We start from the raw sequence: 8685 nt of genomic DNA, 5'->3' as shown, positions 1-8685 counted from the left end.
AGCGGACCGATAAGGTGGATGCTTTACGTCGGGTTTTTCTTGCACGACAGAGTTCACGCATCAGACGGCGTGCACGTGCTATTAAGTCTCCGTACCCAATAGTGCGAAGACACCGCAAGAAGAAGCCCGACTCGCCTATCATCCCTCAAGAGTCCACTCCTATCGTTGAAGAGGCCCCTCATTCCTCGAGAGTCCCCTCCCACCGTTCAAGAGGCCACTGTCATCGTTGAAGAGGTCCCTCCCACCATTCAAGAGCCGATTCACATGGCGTCATATGTAGGATTCTTGAGAAACCCTCTGACGTGCCGGACATGATGGATTCAAGTTGGCTCTCGTATGAGTTACCGGCCAGTACCATACCGGTATCTGAAGAGGAGAGGAAACAACTACCGGACACAATTCTGGATAACACCCTTTGGGCTAAGACCGCAGTTGATTTTTATCTACACGAGCGAAGCCAGGGGTGTTTCACTGACATATGCAAGCTCAATGATATCTATTTGTTGCTTGATCGGTCTTGGTGGGGCGTATTATTAGGGGTCGAAGACAATGGCTATTTGATGGAGGGGTAAGTCTTATATTTTTCTTATATTTTCATTTGATTAATTTGTTTAAAAATTAATGTAATTCATATATGTATTTTTTGTAAAACAGCATATCGATGCGTGGGTGTCACGTCTACTAATAATTAGGAAACTTAAGGAAAATAAAAGAAATACACGGTATACAATAATGCCGACGGCTTTTAACGCAGTTCACTTGAAGAATCAACGAGATGAATCATTTGCGTTGGGCAATGGACAAGCTAAACTTTATCCTGCATGGTGGGAGGTCGATAAGGTTAGTGTTTATTTTAGATTGAGTTTAAAGGTATTCATAAATAAGTGCGCAAATGAATGAATTATTACTTATGATTGCAGGTGTTTATCTCTGTTTTGGAACGTAACCATTGGCTTCTCGTCGAGCTTCAATCATCCCTTAAGGCAATAGTATATGACAGCATGATAAATTACATATCATTGGTTGATTTAAGAGATATTATTAAGGGATGGAGCTCTTATTTGGCTAAATACTTGGATGAGATAAATTATTGGACTCGTTCTGGAAACAAGAAGCCAAAGAAGCTCAATATTACAGTTAGCAGAGACGAGACCGCACCACAACAAACGAAAGGACCCAGAGGGGATTGTGGTCCTCTCGTATGCTTGGCGTTGGACCGTTTGATCACAGGAAGTATAAAGTATCTACCTCCCACCGATATAGATAGAGCTGCAGTAGGCTTGTGGTTTCGACATTATATGGCTAGATCGATATATACGAGACGCTGCCTACCTGCATCCGCGTTATAAAAATGTCCATAAACAATTGGTATGTTTATAGGCTTGTGGTTTGAAAATGTTTGGTTAAGTACCTAGAATTCAATAATTTGTTGTTTGTAGGTTTTAGATGTGTAGAAAGTGTTGTTTGAGCAAATGTTTGGTTTATGCAGGTTAATCTCAGAAGTGAGCTGCGTGAAAATGATGTATGGCTGCAAAAGTTGATTCAATAGTAGAAGTGTTATTTTCTCTAATAATTATTGCTTATTTTTTGATTGTTTAATTGATTTGTAAAAGGTGATTTGTAAAAGTTGATTTGTTTAATTGATGTTAACATAATCTTATTTGTGCTTGTTTAATTGATTGAAATGTAATGGTTGTTGATTTCAATATGCATTTGTTTACTATGCAATATATCGCAACGCAAATCGCAACGCGAAAAAATTCGCGTTGCTATCATTTCGCATTGCGATTCTCGTTGCGATTTCATTGCGATTCTCTCGTTGCGATTTTCATTTCGCATTGCGATAGTAATTTCCGCGTTGCGATGGACATTAAGATGATTGCCTATTAAGTGATAACAACTGGAACAGATCATAGCAATTTTCAAACTCAAGTTACTAATATATGCCTAACTGAAAATGTTAAAAGTTCACACATAAAATCTACATAATACAACGTTTGCATTTAAAAATACCTAAGTTAACAGTCCCAAAAGGTGAAGCCAGTTGTGATTGGGATTTTAAAGATGATTGCGATTTTGATTGCCTTTTTCTTGACACCATATGAGCTTTGGATTTTGATGATGATCCATATCTTTGCCGGTCGCCTATCTTGCGGTGATGGTGGAGAAGAGGCTCGATGATGTGAAAGAATAGGTGATGGCTATCGTTGTGGAGGTGTATAGCGGGTCGATCAGATGATGGCTCTAGGTGAGGTGATAGCTCTGGGCGAGGTGATGGCTCCCGAAGTGGAGGGCTCATCAACCGTTCCATCAAAAAAACGCTTACTAGCTTGCCACCAATCAGTGGCAAGCTCAGCTTCCGTGGGTGTCAGCCTCTGTAAGGAGTGTTGGCCTCCTAACAAATAAAAGCTTAAACAAAGTTAAATGTGTACTAGTAATAACTTGTTTATAAACATATGGTAGTATTTATGTTAACTTATATTTATTGTCGTATACCGTAGTAAATCTTCCCATTGCAAGGTTCGTTTCCTCTTCCAGGAAATAGCCCTGGGAATATTATTTGAAGTTTTTATTGCATATGTCTTCATGGCGGGAAAGGCCTCAAATATCCAAATCTACAACCAATATAATAACAAACATTAGTAATTGTTAAATAATTACTTATAATTTTGGAAACATTATATAAAAATTTACCTTAAAGGCCCAAATAAAGCCTGTCAAAGTGTATTTGGAACCATCGCCATGCAAACTTTTTCGATCATCCAAGGCAGACGATAACTTATTCCATGTAGCTTTCCATAAATACGAGCCCCACGGAAACAGGTTCCACGCATTTAGGTCTTCTACCAATTTGATTAGATCATTTGGAATAGGTTGTCTGGCCTCTCTGCCTAAAAAGCCGGCATACAAAAGAATTAGAAGGCATACTCGGACAACGTCGACGTCATCCATCCGAGTAAAACTATCTTTATTATTCAAAAATCTTGTCAGGTCTTCTACGTGTAGACTCGGCCTCTCCAGCTCAGGAAAAACCCGGGATAGCCATGATGGGCGGGTAATGTGTCTAGTGTACCGACCTACATCATCGTGTCCGAAGCGTAGACCGGTGATTAAGCAAAAATCCCGCCCAAAACACGTATACGCCGGTGGAAAATCAAACCATATCTCTTCATCACGACGTTGTATAGTCTCTGGTAGATCTCTAGTCATGGTTTGAAGAAACAGGTGTGTCAACATCGCATCTCCACCGGGATGTTGTACTTTCAGCCATGGCCCGAAGCATGTATCCTCAAACATTTTTCTTTGTGCAGGTGAAAGCTTCGACGCAATTGTTTTGGCCAGGCTGACTTTATTTCTCAAGGTCAATTGAGCCGAATAAAAGTTCTACAAAAACAATAAACATACTAAATTAGATATACCAAAAACTACACTGTGAAGATATACCAAAAACAATAATAAACATAAATAGTAGTAGTTTATTCTTCAAACTTAAATATGCAACACTGTGAATTTCGTTTGTCTTTGTTTTTTGGTTGAAGTAATGCAATTCATTCAAGTTTCAATTTGCAGAAGAAGAATAGTTTCTGAAAATGAAAATCGCAACACGAAAATGACTATCGCAACGAGAGAATCGCAACGCGAAACTAAAATCGCGTTGCGATTTGCATTTCGCGTTGCGATTCTTGGTTGATTAATAAGCAATCTAAGTGAAATGGTTAATCTATTATTGAAATTACCAGTAAACCTATCATCAATTTCAATATGAAAAACCTAATAATAATGCAAAAATTTCAAAAAGAAAATAATTAAAAAAACTAACTCGTTGGTTGATTTGGTTGATTTTCCATTTCTGATTGTGAGGGTGGCTCTGAGAGATTTAGATAGACGGATTTCGCCGGAGATGGGGACGGATTTCGTCGGAGATGGGTGAGAGAGTGAGAGATGGAGATGGACTGAGTTGTGATTTTAGGTTTTAGGTTATGAGTTGTGATTACGGGATATACTGTGGACAGTTCAGTGTTCCAATATATTTATATTCATGTTTGGAATTTAAAAATAAAATACTTGGCTAGGATACTAATGGCGCTTTGAAAATCGAATTGCGATTATGTATTATCGCGTTGCGAAAGTCAGTATCGCGTTGCGAAAGTAAGTATCTCGTTGCGATTTTTTATTATCGCATTGCGATAGTCAGTATCGCATTGCGATTTTCCCAATTCGCGTTGCGATTTACTTATTCGTATTGCGAATTTCCCAATTCGCGTTGCGATTTACTTATTCGCATTGCGAATTGGGAAAATCGCAACGACACTGTAGACCATCGCAACGCGATTTCAACTATCGCATTGCGAAAATGCAACGCGAATTTGCGATAATGGAGATCGCGTTGCGAATTAGCGATCGCATTGCGAATTAGCGATCGCATTGCGATTTTGTTGGTCATTTTGGCAAATCCGAAAAAAGTTGGTTAAAATCGTATATTATATGGGATTTTTTGTCACTGAGGTTATTTTTTCTTTATTTTATAAAAAGAAGTGGAAATTTGAATAAAATAAAAGAATGAATCTTCTAAAATATTTTGTATAATCTATCTAGCAATGGGTAGATAACTTGGTTTGTTTTTTTGGCGGGACGATGAATTGGATGTCAATCATTCATTGGTGTGTGTGTTTTTCTTGACCAGTAAGGTTGATAAGATAGTGCTGTATTAAAAAGCAATACAGAGAAGATGTGGGTCACATATATGAAACTCTTGCAACCTTTTTTCTTTTAATTACTTACTTTTCTACTTCTTGCATTTATCTAAAGTATTAAAGAAATATTTGTGTATAGTGTATGTCATGATGGATAGGGTGCAGGGTACTAATAAATTGAAGTGTCTTGTAATTCAAGGAAATACCAATGAGTTGCGCACTGTGGTGTCCTCTCATAATTCCATTGCAATTGATTCCCAACCCACATATGCTCACCTTTTTAACTTGTTTGATACACCTGACTATCGTCCCTTAATCATTGGGTTGGGATTTTTCTGAAATAAATAAAAAGTATTTGCTTTAACATATAAATCCCCAAAGTTCAAGCCCTGAAGGGATTTCTCCATTGTCAAATACCCAAAGTTGAACAGCCCAGAGTTTTTAAGTTTTCTTTTAATATATGACAGGCCCAGAGTTCAAAATGGAAAAATTTGTCTTACTATATTCACAATTTTAAACCAGCAAAATATTTATGACAGGCCTATCATGTCTTTTGAATTTTGCTTGCTGTACACTGTGTCCAGTAAATATTGATATTTGTCTTGGTGATAACTTTATAACTACAAACATTATTAACTTGAAAATATTTGCATGGCATAAAGAGGTGATGAAGATGCAGATATTCTGATCATATAACAGGCATTTGCTCACTGTTCAGACTTCGCAGCAGTTTAAGGCATTTGCTTATCTGTTCACACATATATGGCCAAAGACATGGGCATTCCCCCTCATCTCTCAAGAAAACAGGAGAAAACGTATCCTTATTATACATACATACATGACATGGTTAACCTACAAAGTTCTTTCAAAATCCGAAGAAAGTATGGTACGATGAGTCGAGGTTTAATTTTTAGATGAGTGGGGTCTTGTAGCACAAGAAGAGCCAAGAGTTTGATAGTTAACATAGCGGCTTGGAGCAGATGAATGGCGGAACCCTTTGGGCATACTACCCTTTACTTGATCCTTGACATGGTTAACCTTGTGTCTATGATTCGGTAGTACTTGAGGATTAATCTTCACGTAATCAACGGATGCAGGCCTCATTGTTCTGGGAACACTAGATGGGATATATTGACCGCCCATAGTAACATCCCAAGAAGAAGAAAACATCAAAATTACTTTCGGGACCATCTTTCGGTTGGGTCCGGAATCGGGCTTCGACGTGGATTAAATGGGTTAGAGTCGCAACCGATCACTTTAAAATAACATTTAGGTAGATCGGACACCATCTTACCTGATCTGCGTTTTACCAGAAATGTGTCGGGTTCGGGAGTCGGTTAAAGTCAAGGAAGGATTAGCACCCTTGAACCGCCCTTTCGATACCAATTAATTTGTCGGTTGTTTTTAATTACGAAAATTAAAATTAAAATTGAAATTTAAAACATTCGATTCGAATTACTTACCTTTTGATTGGTTGAAATTCTTGTAAAAAAATTCGAAAATGTTAGATAAAAAATAAATAAATAAATACAAAAACGAATTTAAATGTGAAATGAATAAAAAATTCTAAACAAAAGAACTTGGAAATGAAAAGAATACCACATAGTGGTAAGTGGTGACACCACATTAACAATCACAGTTCTGCTTTAACCTCAAATGCATGGCCATATCATGATGCCAATATTCCTTGGTAGGTCCCTCTAGTTGAATTGAAACTGCAAGTTGTGATTAATATTTTTTCTCCACGTTTTCCTCCTTAACAGCCTCGTAGTACCTCATAATCGGAAGCCTATGCGCCACGTTGTACAAGACTATGCATATAACCATGAACACAATGCTCGTGAAGGAATAAATAGAGATATGCGTTTTTTCTCAGGCCATCAGCATCTTATGGAAATACAGCTTTGGTTAGGAGTCTCAGCAGCGAAACAAGGACCCCAGAACCGTCGGATCTTGCAACGATAGCCTGCATGTAGTGTTCCAGTAATTCCCCAGTCGCCCCGAAGAGCCCACCTTGAACAAGCGCATCCGATATACCCGTCAGAGCGAGAACAACAGCTCGCTGATCAATAAGTCAGCCGCTTTGATTTTCCCGGTGGTCTCCGCTTCGTGTAGAACGGTGTTTCCGTAAACGTTCTTCATCCTGAGCAACTCGAGTTTCCTCGCCGGCGGCACCAATTTAACCAGCATCTCTTCGCTCCCTCGGTAAGCCGCGACGTGAAATATAATGTCCCTACACACGGTGACTCGACTAAACAATGCTTCAAGGTTTTCGTGGTAAATCTTCTTCAAGCCGTGAACTTCGTTTGCCAAAAAGCTTGACGTAAGCCTCTTTTATTTCGTGGAAATTGTTCGACTCGGAGTTGGAGATGATTATTTCTTTCTCCTCAAATATCCAATGAATTCCCCCCAACAGAAAGCATCGTCTTCTTGAGTCAAGGTGACAACACCTTCAACTTTGGAATTGCCTTTAAGAACCGTTACTGCTTTTCTGGATGCAGCATGCACAGAAAAAATTGATGCTTGGGGACAGCGGCAGCAATGGAAAGGGATTGACGAGGGAGCTTGAGAGAGACACCGCGATTTGCAGATTGACGAAGTTGTAGGTCTGAAGGGTTAGTTGACGCAATGGATGTATATTTTCTCAGAGGAGGCTAACAAGTTGAGGAGGTTGGTGGCAAGAGCATACTGTCGGGTGGTTTTGTGCCATGACCGAGAGGCCATAGCACCTCTCTTTCTTTCTTCAATTCCTTTTTTGTTATTCCCCCCAACAGAAAGCATCGTCTTCTTTTATAATTCGTTGCTAACCCTTTAAGATCCCGTAAATCATGGGATTTTATAAGACTTCATGGATTCATGGTGGGTTCGTGGAATAATGGAGAGTGTGGGGTTGAATGTGGGGCCTTAACATATTTAAGACCATGAATATCAGTTCATTCCTCGCCAACGTGGACTTGAAGGGCTTGTCCAGCAATAAATGATTGGAACTTGGCACTTGAGAGTGCATGAGCTCTACTTTGGAGCTTCTATTTTCAATCCTTGCATCACCGAAGAGGGAAATATGGGGATCAAAGGTGGGGTTGTTATTTAACAAAATAAAGGAAAAAATTGGTTTAAATAAAATAATAATAATAATAGTATTATAATTATTTAAGAATATAATATGTATTATGTAATATAAATACAATAATAAAATAATAAAAAACATGCGAGGTCGGACGAAAATAAGTGTCTACAGCTGCCCCTCTTTGTCCTTTTTCGTGGAACGAAAAATAGGACAAAGATAAAAAGACACAAACTTTCGTTTGGTGAAGTTGAAGAATAACTCTCTGTAGACTTGGGTAGCATATGGCCCCTCCGTCGCGAAGTCGAGTTCATCTTGAAGTGATACGAAATTGAAGTTGTAGTTCGGAATCGGGATATGACTTCTTGTTGCCCAATTGTAGTCAACCTCGGTCTTCTCGAGCTGAATGAAATCGAACTCGAAAGATCTTCGTTGACAGATAGCTTTTCTCGACTTAAGTTATGCTGTCGGAAAACAGTTCCTTGTCACTAAGGCACAGACAACCCATATCTTATTCTCGGTTTGAAAACCTCGATTGCAGCCAGACAGTAGTGTGATTGAGGTGTCATCAAGCTGAATGGAATCGAACTCGATAATTTCATTGACAGATAGTCCTTATTGCCTTGAGCTATTCTGTAAATTTGGTTTGCCTCTGAGCTGAATGTAATCGAACTCGAAGGTCTTTTGGGTTTCAAAGAGAAATATTTTCAAAGGGTTTTTTTTTGTGTTTCAAGAGAAACAATTTCAAAGGTTTTTTTTTGGTGTTTCAAGATAAACATTTTCAAAGGTTTTTTTTTGTGTTTCAAGAGAAACTGTCTTAGAGGAGACAAAATTTTGTTTTAATAGAAACATATTCAAAGATTGGTGTTTCAAGAGAAACTGTCTCAAGAGAGACAAAACTTTGTCTCAAGGGAAAATGTCTCAAGA

The sequence above is a fragment of the Hibiscus syriacus genome, unplaced genomic scaffold, assembly GCF_006381635.1.
Source record: "Hibiscus syriacus cultivar Baekdansim isolate YM2019G1 unplaced genomic scaffold, ASM638163v2 tig00117028_pilon, whole genome shotgun sequence".
In the NCBI taxonomy this organism is placed as follows: domain Eukaryota; kingdom Viridiplantae; phylum Streptophyta; class Magnoliopsida; order Malvales; family Malvaceae; genus Hibiscus; species Hibiscus syriacus.
This window is presented reverse-complemented; position numbering follows the sequence as displayed.